We start from the raw sequence: 26,102 nt of genomic DNA, 5'->3' as shown, positions 1-26,102 counted from the left end.
CTTTCTTCCTCCTTCCTTCCCTCCACCCATTCCTTTCTTTCTTCCTCCTTTCCTTCTCTACCCCCCCTTCCTTTCCTTTCTTATTCCTTGCTACTTTTACTTGTAGCTCTGGAAAAGATAAGCCAAGTGAGTTTTCATTTCAGACTGCAAATCTTGCAGCTTGCAGAATATTATTTTCCAGTAACAAATTCCAAGCTTTTGCCTTGCTGTTGAGAGATCCCATCTCCGAGCCTTATCAGCTCTGCTTCCTGAGGCTAGCTACTTCATTTGGCAGTAAATTTGGCAGTACTGAGAAATGTAGCAAGCAGCAAGATTAATTTGGAGGATGGAGAAATGATTTTTCAGTGCTTTTGGAATCTTAAAGATCAACATAGAAGTTGTTGACTTTGTCTTCTTGCTCCCAGAGGAATAAGTGCACTAGCAAGAGCTATGGGCTGGTTCTGCTTTATTTGTTTTTTTCCTTGATAGATTTTGTTTTCCTGTAAGCTGCCTATGTTACCTCCACAACAGGATGGTAGTTGGTCCTGTAAAAACATACAAGGTTGATAATATTACTGGCTGCCTATAAGCACCTGTATACCTCATTCTTGTTCATTTATTAGACTGCTGCCCAGTAGGGAGGGTTTCTTTCAGGCCTCCTTTACAGTTTTGTAATGTTCTGTAGCATGGAAATGGAGAATAACACAATTGATCTGAGCAGTATTTCAAATCTGTACAAAAAGAAAAAGCTTGCTGAAGCAGTTGATCATTTTCAAAGATAGCTGATGGAAGCTTCTATGCTGTAAGTGCTTTGTAAAGCTGTGGTAAAAAAAAAAAACAGTCCCTGAGAGTAGGGGAGTGCTGCAAATGCTCCTTTCTGCTGTCTTTCCCTCTAAGGTTTTGAGACGCCTCCATTTCTTTAGCAAACTCTAGAGGACAGACTGGAGTTCTGCGGTCCCAAGAACTGCCTATTTTGGTATCCTGTAGAGCAGAAGGGAAGCATGGATAGTAGGTTTGTGGCAAGCTCCCCTTTTACAGCAAGAGCTGACAAAATATAATAGAAAGTGTGGCTCTTTGATGCCACTCATTACTAAAAAAATAAAAATAAAAAAAAATACAACCAGCAACAACAGAAAAAAACCCCACACAACACACAAAAACCGCTCTATTTTCTCTATAACAGCTGACTTTATATTTAAAGCACTAAAAAATAAACACCTACATCCTGCAAGTCCCAGCGTTCTCATCGCCTGTATCCAGGAGACGCGGCTCAGGTTTCCCAGAGCCTCAGCGGGCGGTGCACCCAGCAGAGGGCAATGCACCTCTGCAAGCCGCTGCGAGCCTTCTGCTGCAGGGTCGGAAGTCTGCCCTTTCGGTTCCAGTTGTACAGATTTTCATAACCTGCTTCCTATTTGTTCATATCTCCCCTTAACTAAGGGGAGCTTTCTCTCACTTAGAATTCATAACAGAGTGCAATTTTCTAGATAGAACGCATTTAAAAACAGCAGAACAAAATGAAAATGAGAACATTATCTAGAATATTTTTGTTTCTTACCATCCTGCTTTTTCTTCATTACTTTTATTTCTTTCACTTTTCTTAACCTATGGTAGTTACTATTCAAAAAAACAACATAGAAACCAACAATGACTACAACATGTGTTTTTTAGGTGAGTGGAAATACTTTTTCTATGGGGATTTCTTTGAATGAAGCCAGGCTGATTACTGTTTTTCTGAGGACATGGCTGCATGTCCTTGCATCTACCTGCCCACTGTTAAAGAAATGGAGAATAAGATAAATATCTTATAGAGAGCACATTATGGAGATGTTTTTCAAAGGTGCTTTGTCTTAACTTCCACAAACTGAAACATTGTGCTAACTGCTGACTTAAAGTACAGCTTGGTTATACAAATACTCCAAATATTGTGAAATGCATTATTGTTTCTTGATAAGACAAGATCTTTTGTCTTGATACCAGTGCCATCTTACGTGCTTCTTCTACTGAGCTTCCCTTATTTTCTAGCAAATCTTTTCAAGAGCTTCAGAGCTTTCTCAATCTCATTCTCTCCAAAAACCTCAAGGATGGATTGCTCTTCTCCCCAGTCCTTGGGTCAGCAGGTTTATATACAGTACAGGCTTAGAAAAAGTTTATAGTGTCATAGCTGGCATAAAAAATTAAAACGAAAAGGATGTATGCCACATCATTTTTATTACAGGAGATTTTGACTGTGATGTAATGTGAGACTGTAGTACCGATTACAGTGTACTGAATCAACTTGGGTAAAAATACAAAGTTCTGATAAATGACTGAAGATTGCTTGTAGTGTTAATGACCAGATTTTCAATCAAGGTACAGCTGATTCTGGTTTATTTAGAAATGCTGCGTTGTAAGCTGGGATTTGGGAACTGTAGTCTCTTATTTTCTGAGGACTAGCTCATACATATACCTGTTCTAGGAGACAGTGAAAAAAAATTGACTTTCCTGTTTGTCAGAGCCTTCAAATCCCAGTTTTGTGTCAAAAATACTGTGTAATAGGGCATTAAATTAGTATCAGTGGGGGAATTCTCTCTCTTCAGTTGGGGAAGAATAACAATTTTCACAGACTAGTAGCTTACCACTCTGTTATTCATTCCTAGACATGCATATAGTTGAAAATTTTGAAGTGGGTTTATCTTCAACTCCACAATAAAGCAACAAAATATTCTCTAACTTTACAAGCTACCTCTATGGGAATTACTTTCTCTTTTAAATATATTCTGTGAGATGAATTGTTCTCTTAACATCTTTTAGAAGACATGAATTAAAAGTTTTCTCAGATAGTGTTCTGCCAGAAAAATATATTGTCATCAGGAAAATGTAAGCAACTGTAATTACAATGTTGTTCTTACAAGGCCTGTCAGCGATTCTATTTTAAATACAGAATCAGCAATACCCAGAGGAAAAACACAAGTGAAACTCATTAATTTAAGAATTTTCATTTGATTTTTTCTTCTAATTAGAATATTTGTAATTCTTCATTGTGAAGTATGTGGGGAACCTCAAGTACTCAACTATTTCTTTTCATCAGCTAGAAAATAATATCTGTGCACTTGAAAATCATTAATATAACAACACAATCTGGTGTAGCTGCCAAAAAATAGAAACTCCTTTTAGATGTAGTAGTGGTTTAAGGTACTGTTGCTGTCATCTCCAAGAGCAGAACCCTAAAAAGAACAGCTTAAATATTCTCATGCTTATTCTTCATTTTCTGAAATTGTTTCCTTGTAATAAAAGAAATGCACATGTGTTATTGATGTCACATCTGGACTCTTTCCAGTTTCAAGAACGATCTTCTCATGCTGTATTCTGTGCTTCTCAGCCTACATGGAATGATTTCTCTCATGTAGATAAGCTGCTGCTAGTCAGCATACATTGGAAGTTGCAAAATGCTAATGTATGCTCTGTACATTTGGTAGAAACAGATTTAAAAAAATGCAGAGGTGATTTGTACAGTGCTTTGAACTTGCACATACTTCCATTAGTATGTACATATTTCTATTATCAGTCATCATAGTCTACATATTCTACATATAGAGCAATAATCCAGTATAAGAGCACATTTTAAACTGCCACTGTGCAGTATTAGAGTTGTGCTCAGTAGAGGTAGAGCCATGGTAGAGCGTTCAAATATCACTGTTGATGCTGACTGTTGTGGTCCAGGACTTGCTACAGGTAAGTAGTACTGACTGATACTATGTGCCAGTGGCATTATGCCAACGTACCCTGATTCTTGCCAAGGTTTTTTTTTTTTTTTTCCTTCAGTTCTGGTAGATAGCTGTTTCTGTTTACTAAGCATGTGAAGCAGTGCAGCATTGCTTCAGACGTTGTTAAGGTGAGTAAGCAGTTACCCAAACTAGCATTAATCATTTTTCAGTTAAAAAAAATAGCGTATCTTACTAGCAGCAAGTGAGAGGGAGTATGTTGGAGTAGAGTGATTCCATAGCGTTGCTTGTGGAATAAGCAGCACTTCAGTTAACTCTGAAAAGATAAATGCTCTGGAATGTGACAAAAAATCCTTTTCATGGTATATTCTTTGACTTCTGTTGAGAAACCTGTTGCTAATAGTGAAACTGGTCAGAGAATTGTCAGAGAATTATCAGATATTCTTTGATACTGAATGAAACAGCTCAGGCAATCATTGAAGTTATTACTGTGGGGAATAGGATAATAAAAACATGAATGAATGAAGGATACTTGTGTAGGAAAAAAGTAAATATTTTTGCTAGTGACACTTCTGTTTAGGAGTTCTTTTGATAACCAAGCTGCTAAAATTTTACAGGTATTCTAGCCAGCTGTAATTTCTTTAACTTAAGTACTAATGCATTTTAGTAATGCATTTTTGTTTCCTTACCTTCCCACATATAAAATTCAGTAGCAACAAACCTGAACTCTGTGAGACAAAATTTTCCCAGTGGCTTCTAAAACTAAAATAATTCCAATATCATTAAAAAAAGAAAAAAAAAAAAAGCAATTTGAGAGATTTCCCATCTTTCAGAGCAAATGATGTATTAGCTATAAGAAACAAATGTGGCTAAACTTTGCACAGATAAAGACTTATCTTCTTCAGTTGTCAAAATACTGTTGCAAAACCAATGGAATTTTATGTTTGTAAGCATCCCCTAAATTGGGAATATGACTGGAGAGTTGGACAGGGAAGAACCTAACAAGGTTTAATCAAGAGCAAGCATAGAGTCTTACACCATGAGAAGAATAACCGAATACATCAATACAGGTTAGGAGATTATCTGCTGGAGATGAGCTCTGCAGAGAAGGACATTGGGGTCCTAGTGGACAACAGGCTGGCCATGAACAACAATGTGCCCTTGTGGCCAAGAATGCCAATGGTATGTTGGGGTGCATTAAAAGGAGCATGGCCAGCAGGTCAAAGGAGGTAATCCTCTCCCTCTATTTTACCCTGATCAGGCCACATTTAGACTACCATATCCAGTTCCGGGTTCCCTAGTTCAAAAAAAGACAAGAATCTCTTAGAAGGTGTGCAGCAAAGGGCCACAGAAATGATGGGCCTGAATTACCTCCCATATGAGGAAAAGCTGAGTGACCTGGGTCTTTTCAGCCTGGAGAAAAGAAAACCAAGAGAGAATCTAATAAATGTTTATGAATATCTAAAGGATGATAGGAGGCTAATCATAGAGTAAATGAGACCAGGCTCTTCTCAGTGGTGCATAGCAATAGGACAAGGAGCAATGGCCTAAAACTCAAACATAGGAAGTTCCATACAAACACGTGGAAGAATTTCTTTACAGTAAAGGTGACAGAACACTGGAATAGGTTGTCTCAAGTCTCCGTAGTCTCCTTCTATGGAGATATCCAAGACCTATCTGGGTGCTTACCAGTGTGACTTATTGCATTAGCAAGGGAGGTTGGACTTGACAATATCAAGGTCCCTTCCAGCCCCAGCAATTCTGTGAAATTATTACCTACTATTACTGAGAAGGGTATGACTTCAAACGTAGAAAAAATGTTCAGCGTAGTCACTGTGTAGATCACAGAGGTTGAATTTAAAGATGTGTAAGGAAAACTGCTACGATACCAAACTGATACTTTTTATGATGGGATACTATGAGATATGGGTTACAGGCTTGTGGTAGCAATGATAATAGGAGGAAGGTTGGACTAGATGATCTTGCAGGTTGTTTCCAACCTTGCAATTCTATGATTCCATGATTGTTGATGAGATTCCACTGAAGTTGCTAGTTCCACCTCCTAGCACAGAGATGCAGCACTGTTAGGTCCTACAGTTGAGGGGAGTTTTGGTAGTTGGAGAAGCACTTTTTGAAGCTAAAAACACAGGCCAAAGCAACAGGAAAGCCTTTTCAATCTTTATCTATGTCCTTTGAAGTGTTACTCTGCATATATTGTTTTATCAAAATTTGCTTTGATGAGGAAAGATGTTTTGGGAGAATGAAGAAACAAACTGATTTCTTGAAAAGTTCTCAGGTCAGTAGATGCCCAGACCTCTATTCCTAGTGTGATAGTTTAAGGGAGAAAAATATTACCTTTCATAGAGGAAAAAAGAGCCAAAAAAAATCAGATAAGTAACATGGGAGAGGCTATTCCCCATTTTTTTCTGAAAACATGTGATCACTATGAGGTCTCTAGCAAATGGATAAAGCAAATTGCATACCCACCTTCAAAAAAGGTTGGGAAGGAAGGCTGGGGAACAACATAAAAGCCATCCTCAATTCTTGGTAAGATTATGGAATAAATTTTCCTGGAAACCATTCTCAGGCATAAGGATTTAAAGAAGGAAATTGAGAACAGCCAGCATGGATTACCACGAACAAATCATGCCTGACTAACCTGATTACATTCCATGATGAAAGAGCTGGCTCTGTGGAAAAAGGGAGAACAGCATAGGAAGTTTACCTTGACTTAATCAGTTATTTTGACATGATTTCTTGTAGCGCTTTGGTAGCCAGATTGGAGAGAGACAGGCTGGAGGCCCAATGGTTGAGAAAGCCACTGCACTGTATTTTTTAAGTAAACAGCTTGAAGCCTAATTTATGGTTGGTTAAAAATGATGTTCTTCAAGGTTTGCTACTGGTGCAAATATTGCTTAATTGCTTTGGCATTGATGATGGGATGGAAAGTACCATGCTTATGAATGACAGTAAAGTGGGTGAGGTGGAGAGGTGGTCTATACATTGGACTCTATGCAGGGCTACTATTCAGAAGAACCTTGACTAGCTGTAGGATTGAACCAAAAAGGTATTTGGTGACATCTGATGAATACAGGAGCAAAGTCCTGAATCCAGACTGGAATAAACTCATTCAATGGCACAAGCTGGTGAATGACTGCCTAAGGAACAATGCTGTGAAAAATAATCTGAGAGCCCTGATGAGTGGTAGTATTAAATATGAGCCAGTATTTGGTAGTGAAAGCTATCTCTATTCCTAGAAGCCATAGTAACTGTAGCCAGCATAGCAAGGCGGTCCTACTTCCATAAGGAGATTAGTAAACTAGAGAAAGATCAGTAGACGGCTACCAGAATGGCTAACGGGATGGAGTACAATGGAGATTTATGTTCTTGGAACTGTAGATCTCTTACTTTGTAAAGGGATAACTATATAATTAGTTAATACAAAATGATCATTAAAATTATGTGCTTTTAACACCCAAGGCTGTGTGGGCTAAGAAACTAACATGGAAACAGAATCTATGCATTTGATAAGAAGCAGTATTCTTTCCACACATAGAAAGGTTAAGAAAAAGGTAGTATCTACCCTTTGCATTATGGCAAAGATGAAAAATAAACAGATTAGGGGAGTTTTATGATTGGTATAATCAGTATTCTCATTTTAGATGTGTTCTCATGTGCCTTGGTTTCCATAGCTACTAGTTTAATCATGATGCACAGAGCTATTTCTAATTACAGTATATGCCAGCATAAAATTAATTCTTTGAGTATCTTAAGTAACAAACCCCTTACAGCTCGTTCCTCAGCATTCTATTACCACGTATACTGAAGTAGCACATTAGCATATTTGACCCGTTCAATTTTATTAGAAATAAAAGTTTTTAAATATATATCTGCTTTGATCTGTGTCAATGGAGTGTATTTGATGAAGAAATGGAGTGTATCCAAGGCTGATGTATTAATTTTATATGGTATGATTGAGCATCCATTACAATCCATCTAGCTTTCAAACAGTTTTTAATCAATGTGAAGTCTGTAATGTCTTCGTATTCTTTCTATTTTTTCCTGGATGTTAGGAAAAACTTCTTAAGAGAAGTGGCTGGTCACTAGAACAGGCTACCCAAGAAAGTGGTGGAGTCACCATCCCTGAAGACATTCAAGAAACATAGAGATGTAGTACTTCAGCACATAGTTTAGTGGGCAAAATTAGTGATAGGCCGATGGTTGGACTCAGTGATCTTAGAAGTTTTCTTTGATCTTAATGACCCTAATAATTTTTAAGGGAGTACTGGAGAAAAAAAAAAACACTAACAAAAAATTGAGGAGTCCTAAGCAGGTTCCTGTTGAAAGTTGAATACAATTTTCACACTCAAAAACAGCGTATCTAGTAGAGAAAAGCACAAAAGCTCAATAATATTGTATTTTGTTTAAGACAAGAGAAGAGAGATATAAGCAGTAAGTTCCCATAGACATGAACTCCCCCAACAAACTTGCTTAAGTCATAAAGAAACTATTAAAGTGGGAACTGATAGACTACTGAGGTACAAAATTTGTGTTCAGGAAAAATACAACCATGAAATGTAAAGCTAAATTATTGTGATGTTATTTATTGGACTGTTAATTAATATAGATGAGTAAGAGTCCCCCAATGGGGGACAGAACCAAAACATTACATAGAGTAGAAGAGATTTTTAATCAGTGACTAATTGCAAGAATCAAGTAGAATTCATCTGAGATTACTGAAAGAAACCTGAAAGTGCTTAATTGATAGCAGTAGCATTTAATCTGCAACTAGCTTTGGTACTTTAGCAGCGATACATAACAAAGAATGTACTTTCAAAGTTATCAAAAGGGACTGTAGATATTTTAATATTTTTTTAACATGACAAGAGAGAAATTGTAATATACTTTTTTGTTGTTGTTTCCCCACACAAAGGAGCAGTACTGTTTCTGACAAATTCTTAGCAATATCAGGTAAAGCATTGTAGGTAGACTAATAGTCACATATAGGAAAAAAAAGTCAAACTCACCCAACTGGTAAAGGGTCTCTCTAGCAATGCAGCCTAGGTCCAAAAAACATCTCACTATCTGTGGCTGGCCCTTATATGAACCCAGGTTGTCTCCACACTGGATTCACTCCTTCTGGTCATGCGGGGAGCACAGGTGTGAACAATGTGCCTGTGCTTCCTGGGCCAAGCCATAGCCCTTCACCAGGTGCTCCATCACCAGTTCAAGCACTGACTTAACAGTTCCCATATACGTACCATGCAGAGAATTATGCTTTATTAAGGACTTGTTTGAATCTTTTCTGACAGAGAATAGAGTGAATTTGTATCCTCTATTTCGAGTGAGTACTCCTCAATTGGACTTCAGTGAAAAATATATTTTATATCTTATGTCTTTTGCAGTGAGATCATTATTTCCTGATTTCTGAACAAAAAGTAGTTGGGACAGTTGTATCTGTGGTGTTCCCTGCATAGTCTCAGTATTGTCTATGTATTAGGTGTTCTGTGAGTCTGAGCTACAAAATGTGCCAAATCATTATAGTCCTGTGATACAAAGCATGCCTTTTGTTACAGAAATAGATTGCTCAACAGGAGAGTAGCGTACCCTGACCTTATCTTTTCTTATCTATTCCTTGTGTTAACAGGATGTAGTGGAAATGCTAAGTCATAGCTTGAACCAGTGATAAAGCACCTGATGGGAAGTCAGGGCCAACACAGGGGAGCTCAGGTGCATGTAATGCATCTGAGTGGCCAGAAGGTGTGGAGCCAGGATCCACCCCTTCCGAGATCTTATTTAAGAGCTGGCAGTGGAGGTAAGGGGATTTTGCTGGAGCACTCTATGTACTTGGGGTAATACATTTCTGGAGGTAAGCGTTTCTTTTTCTTTATTTCTGAGCCTTCTGCTGTTGTGTTGAAGCAAGTCCTTATGCACTGTAGTCTTTGGCTTTGTTTTGGTGTTGTTGAGTTTTTCATCATGTTATATGGGGATGCTGTTCTCTGTACTTAGCTCAGCTGTGCCTTAGAGTTTAGATACTTGAAGGGGAGTGTAGACAGTAACTACTAAATATCACTACTTGTAACTAAAGAGAATTCTGTAACAATAATATGATTAAGTAATTCTTTTTAAAAGTCCTTTTTCTGTGGTTTTTTTTCCAGGACTAACAAATTTTAAAATCTCAACAAGTCCTTTATTCTTTAAAGAGAAGTTTTTAGGAATTAATATTACTAATTACTAGAACAGTACCGTAAACAGACTAGTCATTGGTAAGCGATAATGAATGCAAGAATTGCTTTTAAATTACTAAATGAAGTTCTCTTGGTGTATTATGTGTTGTGGAATGTTCTGAGTTTTAATGTAGTTTTCTGTGGTATGTGAGAGGAAATAAGTGCATATGTCAAAACATAATGCTTTAATATCCAAGATAAAGTGTCATGTTTATTTGCATAATTTATTTAGAATGTTTCAAAGTACGAACACTCTTTTCTTTGAGTGGAATTCAGTAAACTGTTGCACTGAAATTGCATTTACATTAGAAATTCTGTTTCAGAGACGACTTGCCTCGAAAGAGTAAGTGTGTTAATTCTAAGTAGTGGGAGTCTGCTAAGTTTATTCCAGGAGTAAAATAGAACTTATTCTTGACTTATTAATATAGTACATGCTGCCTTCCAGGCAATCTAAAATAATCATGTTCTTTCCCAGTGAATCTATTTTTTAATTGTTCCTGCTGTTGCATTCTGAATCCTAAGAAATTCTGTGAAGAGATTTACTCTAAATGTGGTTTAGAGTATCGTCTAGTATTTGAAAATGGATTTGTTTATTTATAAACGTGTATTATGCTGTTTCAAGGGGAGAAAACCATATGGTTTTCAGCATATAGTAGTTCATCTTATAATATCTGTGTATATGCATTTGATATCTCTGTACTGATTTAAAAGAATAATAGATGTACCTGTCTGGAAATATGTGACAGCTGAGACTTGCCTGTTTAAAAACGTGTTGCAAATTCTTTGGAGTACAAAGACTGATATGAATGCTATCAAAAAATTTTTTTTGTCCCTTGCTGGAGACCTTTCCTGGATGCTGTACCTGTTAAAATTATGAATGTCAGTTATTTATCTTACTTTTTACACCTGTGCTTAGAACTTTTTCTTTCAGCGTTGTCTGAGAACCTAAAAACTTTGTCCAAAATCTCACTGGACTTATAGTCTGAGTGTCAAAAGCCTAGATTTTGGAACTTAATGGGTTATACAGGCCTGACAGTCTGTTGCTGGGGGTAGAACTCAGGCTGTGCTCTGTTGCCATTACTCGGTTGTATGTGGTTAGGACAGTTTAAGATCATCAATAGATAAATCTAATGCTAAATGCTACTTGCAAGAGTAGCATGGAGAAGGCACTGGTTGCTGGTAGCTGTTCAATAGTGGTGGAAGGAAAAGGATGGTGGTTGTGAGGAAGTGAAGCAACGTGATCTGCTGAGGCTCACACTATATCATGAGAAAGCCCAATGGTATTCTGGGGTGCGTTAAAAAGAATGTGGCTGGGAGGTGGAATGAGGTTATCCTTACCCTCTCATCTGCCTTGGGAAGGCTAAGTCTAGAGTACTGTGTCTAGAAAGGCTAAGAGAGCTGAGGCTGTTCAGTCTGGAGAAGAAAAGACTGAGGGGAGATCTCATCGGTGCTTAATGGATGGAGCAAGGCTCTTTTCAGTGGTGTCCAGTGTCAGAGCAGGGGTTTGTGGTCATGAACTGTAACATAGGAAATTCTATACAAACATGATGATAAAGTTCCATACTTTGAGAGTTACAGAGCACTGGAATATTCTGTCCAGTGAGGTATGTGGAATCTCCTTCTCTTGAGATGTACAAAACCTGACTGGTCACTTTTGTGTGTAACCTGCAGTAAAGAGCCTGTGTTAGCATGGGAGTTGGACTTGATGATCTCCTGACGATCTCTCTTCCAACCCCTGTGATTCTGTGATTATTTTTTTGACAGTATTTATCTTGTTGAATGCTGTCCTTGCTTTGGATTGTGCCTAATTATGGTTTTGTTAAAGAAGGGCAGCCTTCACACTGAGCTTTGTTTCTGTTTGGGTATTTTGCTTTTGCCTAATGTTAATGGTTTGGCTACCTTTTCTTCTTTTCCCTTGAGGTAGGGTACCATGTGTTCTCTTGTGAAATCTCCTAATTTCTAGGTGTATGCGGTAGTATTGAGACATGAACCAGCCCTAGGCATATCAGTCTCCTTAACTTCCTCATAAATCTGAGATGCAGATACTTACTGGAACAAGGTATCAAAATTATTCATTTGTAGGAAATATATTAGATTGAATTTACTGATTAAAAATCATAAGTAAACATGAAAGCTGCCTAATTCCAAATCCCTTTTGCTAAATAAATGTTCTTTTTAACATATGCCAGGGTAACTTCTAGTCTTCATGGCTTGACTAGAGTTCTTGTGTCTGTATCATAGGCCTGTAGGCCTTATCCTTTCCAGGAACAGTCTTCAGACTACAGCTGCTTTATGTAGCTGGATTATGAGGAAACAGATGGCTGATTGCAAAAGGAAAATATAAGAATGCATAGAAATATTTGAGATGTTCTACTGCTGCTTAACACAAGATCATTCCATGCTTTTCTTATCCAGATCTTTGCTGAAGATATGCTGTGTGTTGTAAAATTCTTAATTCTCCACCCTTAATGTCTGATGAATGACTGAATAATGCTTGTGAAAGTTAGAATTCTATCATGAAGTGTGCAGAGGCAGAAGGGAACTGGGGAAGCCTAAAAAAGGAAGATCAACTTCAGATTAAGCAATGTTATTTTAATTTTGTCTTGATTCAGTGGGTCAGTTCAAACCAGTGGATTTTAAAGAAAATCTCTGCCACACAGTTCATGAAGTGCATCTGATGCAACATAATATTGAGCAGAGGTTTATCATTCCAGGAAGCTGTTTACTAGTTGGGAGTAACCCAGCTTTGTTGATTCTTAAGGGATAGAGTTCTTACTTTTAATGAGCTTGAAGATCTTTGTGCTTAATTGATTAGGCAGACTTTAAAGTAGTAGCACATGACTTACGTAGCTTGGGAAGTTATTTCTGTCAAGGATGTTATCTTTGCATCTCCTGCTGTGTTCAGTTGAGGATACTTTTCATTATATGGAATTCCACAATATTAATATTTTGTCTTGAAGACCATTGTAATTTGAATTAGTGGTTTGAATTAGACTTCAACTATTCCAAACATCAGCAGATGGCAAATAGGGTAAAATGAGGGTCTTTCACTGTGGCTGATATCACTTGATGTTGAATATCAGCTGGCTATCAAACTGGAATTCTGCATTTGACATCAAGGGTAGTCAATATTGATATCTTGTTCTGTGGTCTATGGGAATAAAGTGAAATGGCTGTTTTTTTTTTCTGACTTGCTCCAATTTAGTCATGACTAGCTCTCCTAAAATCAGATAGGAGAAGATAGACAACGATAAAAATCAGTGGTGCATGTGTGCCAGAGTAAAGAACAACACCATTTATGACTGTGAATTTCCAGTGTTATTTCTGCAGCCCAGTACTTCATATTTTATTGTCACCTGGAGCATCACTGTGGTGTCAGTAAAACTCTCTGTAGCAGCTCCATGCCTGGCTAGATTATAATAATCAAATAATTTTGAGAAGTAGTCAACAGAAGGCCTTGTTATGGCCCCTATCCCAGCATGCGTAACCAAAACTAATCTGTCTCCTCTGTCTGCCTGCTGCAATGATTGTCTTCCAAGATTCTTGGTATCTGCTCAAGGTCATGTGTTTTATTTATTTTCTTATTTTAGACATTAAAAATCCCAGTTTACTAAGAGATTCTTGAGTACCTGAATTAGTAGATTCAATGCCAATGTAAGCAAAAGCTTCCATGAAGTCTCAAGGAATGTATAACACTTACTTCATTTTATGTATGTGAGACTGTTGTTTGAGTTTATGGTTTCCTTGGCCTAATATTGCTGGGGAATATAGTCATCTGGTTTAGCAGAGAAAAATAGATGATTTTCTAAGATGCTGTGGCCAATTGTTGCAAAATATATTTTCCACTTGAAGATCTGCTAGATCCTTTGGAAATAGTAGTTTGTAGATTTTGAGTCTTCAAAGCAGCTATACTTTAGGACTGAATTTTTGAAAGTTCCTCAATATATCTAATGTACTTTAGAGAAACAGCTGGTTTTCAGTTCCATAAATCTGTGCATTCTCTATATACTATATCTAGTTTAATCTTAATCCCAATGCTCTAATTTTTTGAGCAAGTATAATGAAGGAATGTGAACTTTTTATTTTTGTGAAGTTTATAGTTAAACACACAACTTTAAATTTTGAATATAACAAACATTGTGTTTTCCTTAAAAATGTTGTCATGATGAAAATATCTTTCAGATACTCCGTGAGAAGAGAATGATAGTAAAGGCCTTGAAGTGTAATCAAGTCTTTTATTTTCAGTGTCGTTATCAAGTAGCTCAGGTTCTTTCCAAATGATGTTGATGTGGTTGAGGTTGAATTTAAAAAAAAAAATAAGAGGTTGTTCACAGTGAGGGAGAGATGCTAATGTATAACAGTTAGGTTCCTGAGATGGAGGAAGATGGAGTGTAGTTCCCCTTAATGAAAGAACAAGGAGATTTTTTGGCATTTTTTAAAAGGAAGCTCCATCACAAACGTATGGGTAAAGTTCGATGTCCTCCCTGTACATTTTGGAAACAAGAAATCTTACTGGTAAGTAACTCTTTCAGGCACAATTGCTTATTCACAATTATTATAGGAACATGATTTTAGACAGTCGAGGAGAAAATAAAAAGAGAACTTGCTGTATGTTACTTTCTGACTGATGTCCTTTAATGCTTTGCATCTTGATGTCATCTGGACATTATTATTCCGCTAAACTATATAGGTCTCTTCTAAAATATGTTTTTAAACTATCTTCAGAAATAAATGCTGAGTACAATAAACTAATGCAATGCTGAATGAAGTGGTACTCTGCAGGGAGTGGGTCATTCACAACAATAACTAAAGGCATAATAATGGATCTCTCATCATGCTTTTATGTATGTTAAAAATATGCTTGTAAAAAATCCTGCATGCAATTAAGGTAAATAGTCAAATAACAATTCTGGAAATTAACTGTACCAAATTTTATTTTAAGTGTAATAGTGGCTTTAATTTAGACTTCTGATTGGAGATGGTGTTTGACTCTGTTTTCAAAGTTAATGGATATTTGCTTAGGTTATATTGATTATCAAATGGATAGCAGTACTGAGTCTGGTTCCTGGTGTTCAGGTATGAGGACTGGTACTGAGAAATGTTGAACTGTTTAATCATCAAGAGGATGATATATTTAAGTATTAAAAGTAGAGGGGGAAAAAATAAGCCAAAGCCTGTGTCAGTGAGAGATGTACAGGGAAAGTAATGATAGATTAATGGGAAATGAAAATTTAATGGACCTTAAAAAACAAAGTGAAAACACAAGTGAAGTATACCAGAGAACTTAATTTGTTAGTAGGAAGCATTCTCTAGGTATTATAGACTTCATATTAATTTGCTCTTAATGCTGTTGTCCAGCTGTGACCTGAAACAGAAATCCAGCAGCTTCAAAAGAGATCTGTTCTTCCTGTTGGGTAACTACTGCCTTTTTACATGTTATATGTCAGACAAACTGTACTCTGTTACGCTTTGAATGATCTCCTGCTTTGTGTGTGTCTGTATTGCAGATTCTAGTATGGTACTTTCTTGATCAGGACTCTTGAGACCTGATCCTTCCTCTTCTGTACATCTCAGACTTCCACCCTGACTGTCATCATTTTGAGACTTAATAAAAGTACAAGGCTTTTCAGTTAAAGAAATGTTATAAATTGTTCATAACATCTCATTTTAGGATACTACTTTTTATTTCTATTTTATTTGATTTTTTTTAAAAGCCTTGTCATAGCATGTTTCCTTTCTTATAAACAGTGAAGGGATGAAGTAGGATGAAGAGATTAAGCTGAATTCATTTTCTTAATTAAGATCAAGGGTTGTTGATATGTAAGGGTGTAAGTATTACAGATATGACAGATGGGAAGAGTCTTCATAGATAAATGGAAATTCTGACTGTACAAGAATGTTTCTTATTATAGACTGTGCTCTTGACTTGTTGAGTGTGAACTTGTGTATCTCAGTTAAAGGCACCCAAGAGTGCTGTTTCAATGGGTGTGAAGGGGATGTAATAGTAGAAACTATTGTGTGAGTGCTGAGTGCGGGAGACTTGGATGTAAAATAAAGGACACTCGAGCTGTCGTTAGGAGATTTCTGAATAGTCCAGAAAGGGAAGGAAAGAGAACTATCTAGTTTGCAAGGACAGCTTGCAAAGGGTGTGTTACCTTTAAACTGGGTAATATATGGCAATCATGAGGCAAAATTAAAAAAAAAATATCTGAGAGAAAATGGAGTTTGGGGAAGAAGGGATACATTTTATAAAGGCTGGCAAGTATCGCCCCCACTGAAGTACAAAATTAATTTTAGGAATCTTTATCGAACCGGGTAGATGAAGCCAAACTCTCATACCTAGCAGCAAAGTGATCTTCAAAAGCTATAGAGGAGGTAAGAGACAATAAATATCTCTGGGTGAAATAGTAGCAGAACCCAGAATATTTCCTTAATTTATAGGGGATGTACCAAGCATGGTTGTAGGAATCTGTTGTTTGTAACTGAAAAAATTAGTAAGAGAAATAGCTTTGTTTTGATCCTGACAGCCAAATGGTGAACTTTCCTGAACTGAAAAATTGAGTTAGAATTTAGCTGAATGCAAGTCAGAATTCATAACTTAAAAATAAAAGTGATGAATGAGTGCCAAAAGACTTCAGCAAACTTAAGAAGTTCATGAGGTGGTCATCCATAGGAAAGCAACAATGCAGAAGATCTAGTTACGAATGAAATTGTGAACTGCGGCTATCCTGATAAGGAGAGATGACAAAATAACTTTTCACAGAATGTCAGGGACTGGAAAGGATCCTGAAAGACCATCTAGTGCCTTCCCTCTGCGGGAGCTGGAACAAAAATAATATAGTAATGATATCAGTAGTGATCAGTGACCCTGAACCAGAAACATCGAAAACATTTGAATGTTATGGAATGATTTATTAAAATGTAGAACAAAGGAAACAAATACTCAGAGTATGAAGCAATATAAAAATGATGAGGCTGATAAGGTTAAGATAGGAAAATGAGTTGCAATAACTGATGAATAGAACAGGGGTGTGGTTTTTCTGTTTTTTTTACTTGTTTTTCAAAAAAGGAAGTGCTTATAGCAGTAATTGTTTGATGTGGAAAAAGTATTTAAACTACAGTCTACTCAAACAAGCTCACTTATTGGGTGCTTATCCTTAAACAAACAAACAAAAAATAACCATATCAAAAACAGTAGTGCAGGGGAGCTAAAGGCTGAAGGCATTTGCGTCTGTGGTGCCCTAGTACTGTGCTAACAAATTTACTACCTGATGTGGAGAGTTTGAGATGGATAGGGGAAGCCTTATGAGAGGCAACATGCAGTCTGTACTACTGAAATGTCAGGTCAACAAGTATTTATCTTTGCAGTAGATTTTGTTTGTGAGGGTAACATGGCTAGCAGACAGAAGAAACAGCACATCCAAGTAGAACTGTACTGGCATTTTAATACTGTCTCATACATCATGGTAGAGTGAGGGATAGACTATTAGAGGAGTAGAGATTAGTTTAGCCATAAGACCACTGCGCCAATAGCTGACAAGTTGTATTCAAAATAGATAAAAAGTAGCTCTGCTTTATGTATGCTGACTTGCTCTTTGAGGAAAGAATGTTTTTTTTCAGACCTCCATTGCCTTTTTTTTCCTGTGGTGTCTTATTTCAGCTAGATAGTCTCTTAAAGTACATAGTGTAAACTAAGAGCAAACCAATAAAACACCATCTGGTACATATATGCATCTCTTTTAAAATTTCAGTAGTTTTTTGAAGCCCATTATTTGAATCCTATCAGGAAGGAGAGTAACAACCTTCTGCTTCAGTTCCTTAGGGACTTTATTGTAGCATAATAAAGTCAGTGACATGAAAACCCTTTTAGTATCTTGGAACACAAATAATTGTTTGAGATCAGTTTACTCCTTAAAAGTTCTAACTAAAATGATCTGAATTGGTATTCTAACTACATATGGTTATGTAATGAGAACATCAGACTGTTTCTCTTTCTGGGTGGATAATACAAGTGGGGCATTTTTGTTGATAAAAGTTGTCTTTCCCAAGTTTCCTTTCAAGTCCTTCAGCACTTTTCCTCTCATTTGCTTCTCATTCTTTTTTCACCCTTTTCTTTGAATTCTTAAGAGATTGCATGAAACTGATTGAGAGGAGGATGTTTTACTTATTCTGATTGTGCTTTTTTTTTTTTTCCTCGCCCCTCATTTTATTCACTTCCTCAGCTAGTCTAAGCAGTATAGCCACTATTTCATTTATCCTTTGTGCTGTTTTACCACATACCTGCTCAGGTAGACTGCAATCAATTCTGTCCACTTTGTCTAGAGAGTCAGTAAAAGCCATTGTTACTTAGCCAAACCATGAAATAAGGATTAGACCTTAATCCTTGACAGTGCAGTCTAGCCTTCTCAGGAGAGAGGCTGAGATTTACATTTTAAAGATTTAAATGAACTAGGAGTTTCAAAGGCAGTCTGTAGTGACCTGGTTAATTTTTAATGTTTTTTTTCCTTTAGACTTCATTAAATTTCCTCAGTGCAAGTGTGGGTGATAAATTTTAAGGAATATGGTGTGATTCCCGGAAGATGTTGCTTTCTGTGGCAGTTTCTCAAGGTAATACAGAAGACAGTAAGCTAAACATGTTTTTTCTGTACTTCCTTGCTCTTCTTTGTAACTCGTCTAAAATCGAATTTTGTGAATGTGGAGCTGCCCTTTACAACTTCTTTCTTTGGCTAGGTATCTGGTTTAGGCAGAAGAGTGGTGATGGTGGAGAGTAGTGCCAATCTGGATTACCATCCTGCAGCCAGACAAGATGTGGGTTGCTACTTCCTGTTGCTGAGGAGCTGGCAGTCTGATAAACATCTAGATGAGTTCACCTGGCCCCAGTGCACAAGGACAAACTTAAGATTTCTAAAGACTTGAGAGTAAATTTGCTGCTTTTTTACAAGATCTGGCAGGATGAGAAAACATACTTCATGTTCTAAAATCTTCATGTTCTAAAATCTAGATACAGCCTCCAGGAATGTCACAGAAGTTGAATCTAGGGGAAAAATAAACTGACTGTGTAGGATGTGCTGCGTAGAAAAGCAAATGTTATACCTCAATAAATAAATTACCACTGTCTTTCTGATACTGTCCCTTGCCTAAACGATCTCCATACATGAAAACTGAAGTGTTTCTGGATGTTCTAGTTCTTACTGTGGCTTTGTTCTGTGACTTTTGATTTGTTAGTGTTGAGCTGTTGCACAAAAGCAAACCTTTGTTCTACTAAAATAGTACATGCTCCATTACAGTAGTGTGTGCTCTATATAGTGTATCTTGCTTCCTAAAAATGAGTAGATACTAGCTGTGTTTTCAATACAACCCTGTTGTCTAAAATAGGATACTTTGCCATGAATTCTTGCCTTCAGTTTTGGTTTTTGGCTTGTAATTTTTTTTACAGTGAGTAAGGTGATAGGTTCAAGGAATATTACTTGGATAATATTTTAAGATTATTAACAACAAGATCAGTGTAATTAGACCTTGAAAATATTTCTAGTTTCTGGAACCATTCAGTTATTTTCATTGACAGAGCATGATTTGATGAAAATTAAAATCATAAAGGGTGTACTTCTGCTCTTACTCAGTTCATTTAGTGCTTTCTGAAAGCTGCTCATGGTTCCAAGAACTGCTTTGCTTTTTATATTACTGGCTTTAATTCTAAGTTATTTTTCCATTGGAAGGATTGACATCAACTCTAGTTGGATTATATATGACTGTATATAAATTATAAATACCACCAACAAAAAGCAAAAACCTATTATGTACCTTTGAGGAAAATAATTTTTTTTAAAAATGGGACATTATTTTACTTGCTACATTGAATCTGCCTTGTCCTCCCACTTCCAGTTACTGTGGCTTACTTCCTGGTAATTACAGTGACATAATGGATTGTTTTCCCCCCTAGAGTTTGGTGTCCTTGATATACTAGTGTGTACTGATAACCTTCAGTTCAAGTCTGTAGTGTTTCATTGTAGCTCTTCATTATTTTCCTTGATGCAATAGAATGGTAGGTGGCTGGCTTAGATTATATGTTGTGTTTAATAAAGCTAATAAATCAGTGAATCAGGTTGTTAATCATGATCACCTCTGGGAGAGAACTAGAAATTGGAAGGACTGCTCAGTTGGAAACTGAAGACCTGAAGATTCATCAATGATATACATACTGTATCATAATTCCATGTAGCAGTTCAGACTAATATAATAACTTAAGCTCTCTAATTTGTATGACTTGTTATCTTCCACATGTTAATGTCCATCACTACTGCAAAAAATAGTATACCCTAAGATCCCGGAAGCTGCTGTATGCTTTGCCAGAAAAATTGCACCTGGTAACTTCTGGAATAATAAATGAGAGTCATTAGAGAGTGTAGTTTTAATGCATAGTGAGATTCCTACTGTGGGTAAAAGGCAACTCCTTATGTTGCCTTCTAGAATATGAGGGATGGATGTAGCTGAGTGCTTAAAGCATCTAGCATAGGAGATTAATAGTAAAACTCCTGTTTCAGATATTCACCAAAGTGAACTTATCTAGACCAATAATAAACTAGCAACTTGTCTGAATAATAACTGAATTGAAATAACAAAAATAACTATTGTTGCAAAGTGGGTGAAAATGTATCATAACTCCTGATACCAACTGACATACAGGTGTTTAGTGATAGTTCTATCAAAAGAGAATGAAGATTAACACAGGAGTCCACACTGAATTAGTAAAAAAAAAAAAAGTCTCTAGTCATCACTAGACGAAGATATAACAGCTTAGGATTCAGACTGATTGCTAGGACCACAACAGTATCTTTTTTTTTTGTATTAAAAGCTTTGCTTCATGCAAATGATACTTAAGCTTACCAAAGACATGCAGAGAAAAGAATTAACAGACTATGAATGGTTACAATCTGCATTGCAGAATATTTGTCTTGATTCAAGACCAGGTTGGATGGGGCCCTAGGCAAGCTGATCTAGTGCCTGATTTAGTGGTTGTCAGCCCTGTGTAGGGAGGGGCTAATTAAAACTTTGGATCTTGATTGGATATATTCTTTGGTTTTTGTAGTGATGCATGTAAAATAGATGGCCTCCTCAGGTTAGAAAAAAATGGGGTGAGCTTGTAGATGCCAAAGGGTAGGGTTCTATATGGAGACTCCTATGGAACAGTTGTATTTCTTAGAAATAGTGATGTTGAATCTCACTGTATATTTTTTCTACAATATGTTTGCAAAGTTAATTTGTGGTACAATTTACAGAAATGATGAGTGTAGAAAGGTCAGAGAAAGTGTTCAAATGTTTTCGCCTAAGATTTTCTGTAATAGCACCAAGAGTTTGTGTTCTTCATGATATTAAAGCATAAATGATCTAAAAATGTTCTATTCATTCTTACTCAACAGTTTTATCGCTGGAATGTTATAACAATTCTGAATGAGGCTTTTTGGCTGTAAATTATCATACGTCAATGTAATGTAATATTTGTGCATTATGTACATTATGAATACATGCATGAAAAACAAAAAACTTCCATTCAGAGGGCATACAATTCCAGTCCTAATTGATTAGGAGAAAATTCCACAGGTAGCTCTACTTGGTGTAGAGACATAAGGAAGTACAGAATTCAAGCCTGTAATTTCAGTGTTATTTTTGCACTAGCCAGCCTAGCTAGTCACCAAATCATAAACGAGTGTACCTCAAGGTGTAATAACACCAATTCATACGACGAGGATATTTGTTAGGTCAGTGATTTCTCTTGAAAATAGAACTCAATAAAAATGAATGAAATTGTGATTTTGCATGGATTTTTATCACAGTATCTAAGTGGTCTGAAGGCTAAGAGCCTACTACATATCATAGTAAAATACGAATATCAAACCTATGTTCCTAATGCTCAGAGGTTTTTTCTAATTCTTTTTCTGCCTTATGTCCTCTTGAACTACCTCCCAGTTCTTTTCTTGGCCTTTTATTTTTAGAACTATTTCAGGGGATATGTAAATAGCTCTACTTATTCTGCAACAGGATTTGGTTTACTAGTTGAGATAAAAGCTTTCTGGTATGTGACTTGTGTCTTTAATTTTTCTCATTCCACAGTACATGGCACTGAAGATCTGTGGTACTTCACTAAATTACTAGGCATCAGCCCAGTATTGCAATATGTATTGCGGTTCACTTTCACTTCGTATGTAATTAGTATTCCTGGTTCAACAGGAGTTTATATTGTGTACATCTCAAATGCAGTATATGGATTTTAAGGAAAAAGATGAAATAAGAAGTATATGTCTATCAATATTATTATAGAAAGATGTACATATACTCAAATACATATGTACATATGTTATGTATACTGAAAATGGGATCATTGAGTTGTGCTAATTAGTACATAAGATGCTGCTCACATTACAACTCCATGAGAAGGAAAATGTTGAGTTTTTTTCACAGGTTATGCAATGTGTCCTCACTTTATTTAGTGATGCTAATCATTAACTTTTAATTCTTTTCATGTCCAGAATACCTAAACCCCTTTATTTTGTATGCCTTCTAAATCGTTAGCCTAATTAAGAGCTCAGCAGAAAACTGCATATTAATTGCTTGGCCTCTTTTAATAACGTGCTAATTTTATTAGGTTTAAAATTATGCTGTAATGCTTCAAGAAATGGAGCTTCTGTAGTTTTTCTGTGGTGTATCTGTATTGTCAGAAATATCAGCAGCTATCACCCAACATTCTTACTGAGTTAAATATGTGGTGTCTACTCAGGAACAGAGACTTAATTTTCTTCCTGCTTATTACTTACAGTGTTTCTTCTTTGCAGCAATGTCAGCTGCATAATGTTGACCTCCTTCAAAAAGAGGTCTTTCTATTACTCTGTGGTTTAGCCTGTCATTTTGCTTCAGGAAATATGAGAGAGTATATGTGTGCTTTTGAAATTAATTTCCAATCCCTCAAAACTTCTCTTGTTTATAATTGCATTACCTAGAAAAGTAATTTATTTTTGGTGTTTGTATTGTTTATTTACTGTTTACTATTGAAGAGAGTACAGGAAGTACGTGATTTCATTTTTGAAATAGTATCTTGAATGCTATTTATCACATTATTAATTCAATAACACAGTTGCAAAAAGTCTTTTCATTGTGCATCAATAAAGTAACATGGTTGTGTGAATGGTTTGATCAAAAACAGTTGGGCTGGTCAAACACTTAAACATATGATATGCTTTAAATACCTTCATATTTCAGGGCTTATTTGTACTTATTAAAGTACGTTGTCAGAAGAGCTGAGTGACTGCACTGGGTAAACTGGCCAGGAAACATGGTGCAACTTATAAAAGACAGGGAAGATTATAAGAGCTTGTAAACTTTGGCAGGAGAGTTGGTAGAACAATTGTTATTCTGCAGTTGGATGTTTCTGAAAATGCAACGTGTTGCTTTCAAACTATTTCATATACTGAGAATGTTTCTTTTATTGATATTCAAGTAGTCTGAGCAAAAGGTGAGCTTTTGGCCTATCTGTCCAAGCCGTAGTAATAACTTCAGTTTTTATGAATTCATACCATGATTGTAGTTTTATTCTCCATGCTTGGAGGTGGTGATATTCAGAGACCTTCCTTATTGTCAAAGTGTGCATCATTTTTTGCAATTTCTCTTATAAGAGATGAAATAGCCTGCAAAAAGCCTTGTTTCCTAAAAATGAGAATGATAAACTCTTACTAGTAGCTTCTGAAAACAATAATGTTAAAGCTGTTTCAATACTGAAAAAGAAATAAGTGAAAGAAATTAATATTTGCATTCTTACCAGTGTGATACTGATCCCAGGCAAGAGATTAAATGATTCTTAGGAGAGTTGGCTAATCAGAAACTGAAAGAATATAATCTAATTAATGCAGTCAGCTGGGATAAATGGTAAGTAGATCTTGTTTGACAAAAGAAATGTTGTAAGGACATTTAAAAGCAGATAGGGGACCCTGAAAATCAGAATCAATTTTTTTAGTACATGACATTTCGATTAAAGAAATGTGATACAAATTTAAAATGGTACACTTCAAATAGAATAGGGATTGGCTGATGGCTCCCGAATTAATTTTGAAGGTGGTATAGTCACCCATGTGCTCTGTTTTAAGCAAGAAATCAAATGCTTTGATTATATACTGCTTAACGTTTTAATCAGGAATCTGGAGCAAAATATAAAATCATGAATTATAAAGAAACATAGCAAGAATGCAGAACACCATTTATCTATAAAGAGGTTCTGAGATGACCTAGTCACAAAGTATGATATAATAAAAACTATAAAATAGAGAAGTGATTCAGTGTAGTCAATCAACTTTTGGTATTCTGGTTTTAATGTTGAAAAAACTCTGAACTGATACTGAAGTAGATAGAACTTTAATGCTGCAGACGGTTTTGCACTGGGACAACTTCCTAGCAGGTACTGTGTTGCTTGCTTGACTTATCCATGTGGACTGCGTCATGACGGAGTTTGTATAAGTTGAATTATACAGTAAGAAAGTCTGATGCTTTCTAAATGTTAACAAGTTGAGGCTTGCCAATGTTTTTTTGCTTTTTTTTTTCAGTTTGCTATGTGGAAACTTCTGTTGAAGTGACTTTTTACTTTTAGGATATTGTCAGAGCTGTAACTTTAACGTCTACTACTGTCCTAGTTATCATGTGTAGTCTGGCCCAAAATACTTGCAAGGAAGAAAATACTTTCATATTCTTTCCATCTCACTCGCTTACAAGGCTCTCATTTTGTCTCTTATAGACCTATGTTCTCATGTTGAAAACTGAGGAACAAATAGGAAAGTTCTAGTTATATTCTTAATGCCAAAAAAGATTCTATTTCACTCATCTTGTACTCTACTTTTCAAGTAAGGAATTACAGCTAATAACTTTCCAAATCCAAAGAATTCAGGTGCCTATCTATGTAAATTTCTCAAGTAGCTTGTAGCAACACACACAATCCCTGCAAAGTTTGGAATATATTGTGCCCAAATAGTTTAATGCCTTTGCCAAAGCAAAAATACCTTTGGTTTTCTTTTAGATATTGCATTATGTCAAACAGGAATTCCAGAATTTGTCATAACTACTGAAGGAAAAGTATGTAATTCAGAAAAGTCTTTGTAGATATTTTTTCAGAGTTTTGTTTGAGACACTGGAGACACAAAAAATATTCACTTCTTTACCTGAAAATATTTGTCACAATAAGGTTTAGAATTTCCAGACCACAAACATTTTCATGAAACAAACTGCAAGTCAGATTTTTCAGTTATTTTGCAGCTTTTCCATGCAACAACATTTTGACTGAATTAAGGCTTTCTACACTTTATAGGGAAGTAAGAAAAGACAGTAATTTCATTGTTATTCTACAACTCATGTGATTTATGGTCTCAATTAAATAATAGGAATGACATAAACATCTAATTGTAAGAATCAAAGACTACTTTCTGATGAACTGTTGTGATAAACAGATGGGTTATAGGAGTGAGGTGAACAGGAGTGTTATTGGCATTTGATATAGTGGAGTTATTCTTAGTCCTTCTGCTGATGGAAATATTCTTTCAAGTCTTCAGCAGAAAAATATCATTGTCTACACTTTATTTAAATCAGTTTTGGTTTCCAGTAAAGTGAGTTGAAATTAGTGGAACTATAGATTGAGAGGAAAGATATGTGATGGATAAAACCTATGGCAATGACAAGTGTAACGCAAAGTAAATTTAGGAAATAAATAGGATATTTTTTCTTCAGCCTAAATGTTGAAGATAGTTTTTTGAGGCTGTTTTTTTCCTTACAGTTAGCCTGATATTAACTACCTAGAAAGGAAATACTGAGTGAGATACATTTAAAGAATGGATACTACATTGGACATCAAGCACCTTGTTTTGAAGGAATTTGAATGCATAATTTGGTTTTCTCTGAGAGTTCTGGGTATCTTACTATTGGTAGGAAGATATTTAGCCTAGAAATGCAAGCTATGTGTTATTTAGATGAGTTATGTAAGGTAAAAGAGTGCTCTGCATATGACTGAAAATCTGAAAATTCAAGAGGCAAAATCTAGAATTTGAAGGTGTAAACTATTCAGTCTAGGAGTGTTTGCAGCACCATGGTCTCCCTGAGCAATCCCAGCCTTTGTATTTAGTCTTCTAATAGATCTGTCTACAATGGCACTATATTGTTAGCAAGGAGA

The 26,102-nt window shown here is 36.1% G+C and overlaps 1 long non-coding RNA gene across 3 annotated transcripts; it reads left to right on the top strand.

The window, feature by feature from the left end:
* Window positions 1-9,331: 9,331 nt before the first annotated feature.
* LOC109367236 lies at window positions 9,332-18,884 on the top strand. Of its 3 annotated transcripts, XR_002114152.1 has the most exons (4): window positions 9,332-9,549; window positions 15,266-15,321; window positions 18,418-18,514; window positions 18,638-18,884. It is a non-coding gene; the product is annotated as an uncharacterized LOC109367236 (long non-coding RNA). The 3 variants fall into 3 exon arrangements; XR_002114150.2 differs by lacking the exon at window positions 15,266-15,321 and having other exon boundaries at window positions 9,334-9,549; XR_004159521.1 differs by lacking the exons at window positions 9,332-9,549; window positions 15,266-15,321 and adding an exon at window positions 16,201-16,282.
* The last annotated feature ends 7,218 nt before the right edge of the window (window positions 18,885-26,102 follow it).

The sequence above is a fragment of the Meleagris gallopavo genome, chromosome 4 (genome assembly GCF_000146605.3).
Source record: "Meleagris gallopavo isolate NT-WF06-2002-E0010 breed Aviagen turkey brand Nicholas breeding stock chromosome 4, Turkey_5.1, whole genome shotgun sequence".
In the NCBI taxonomy this organism is placed as follows: Eukaryota; Metazoa; Chordata; class Aves; order Galliformes; family Phasianidae; genus Meleagris; species Meleagris gallopavo.
The sequence above is the reverse complement of the archived record's forward strand: the minus strand, read 5'-3'. Positions and strand labels throughout refer to the sequence as shown.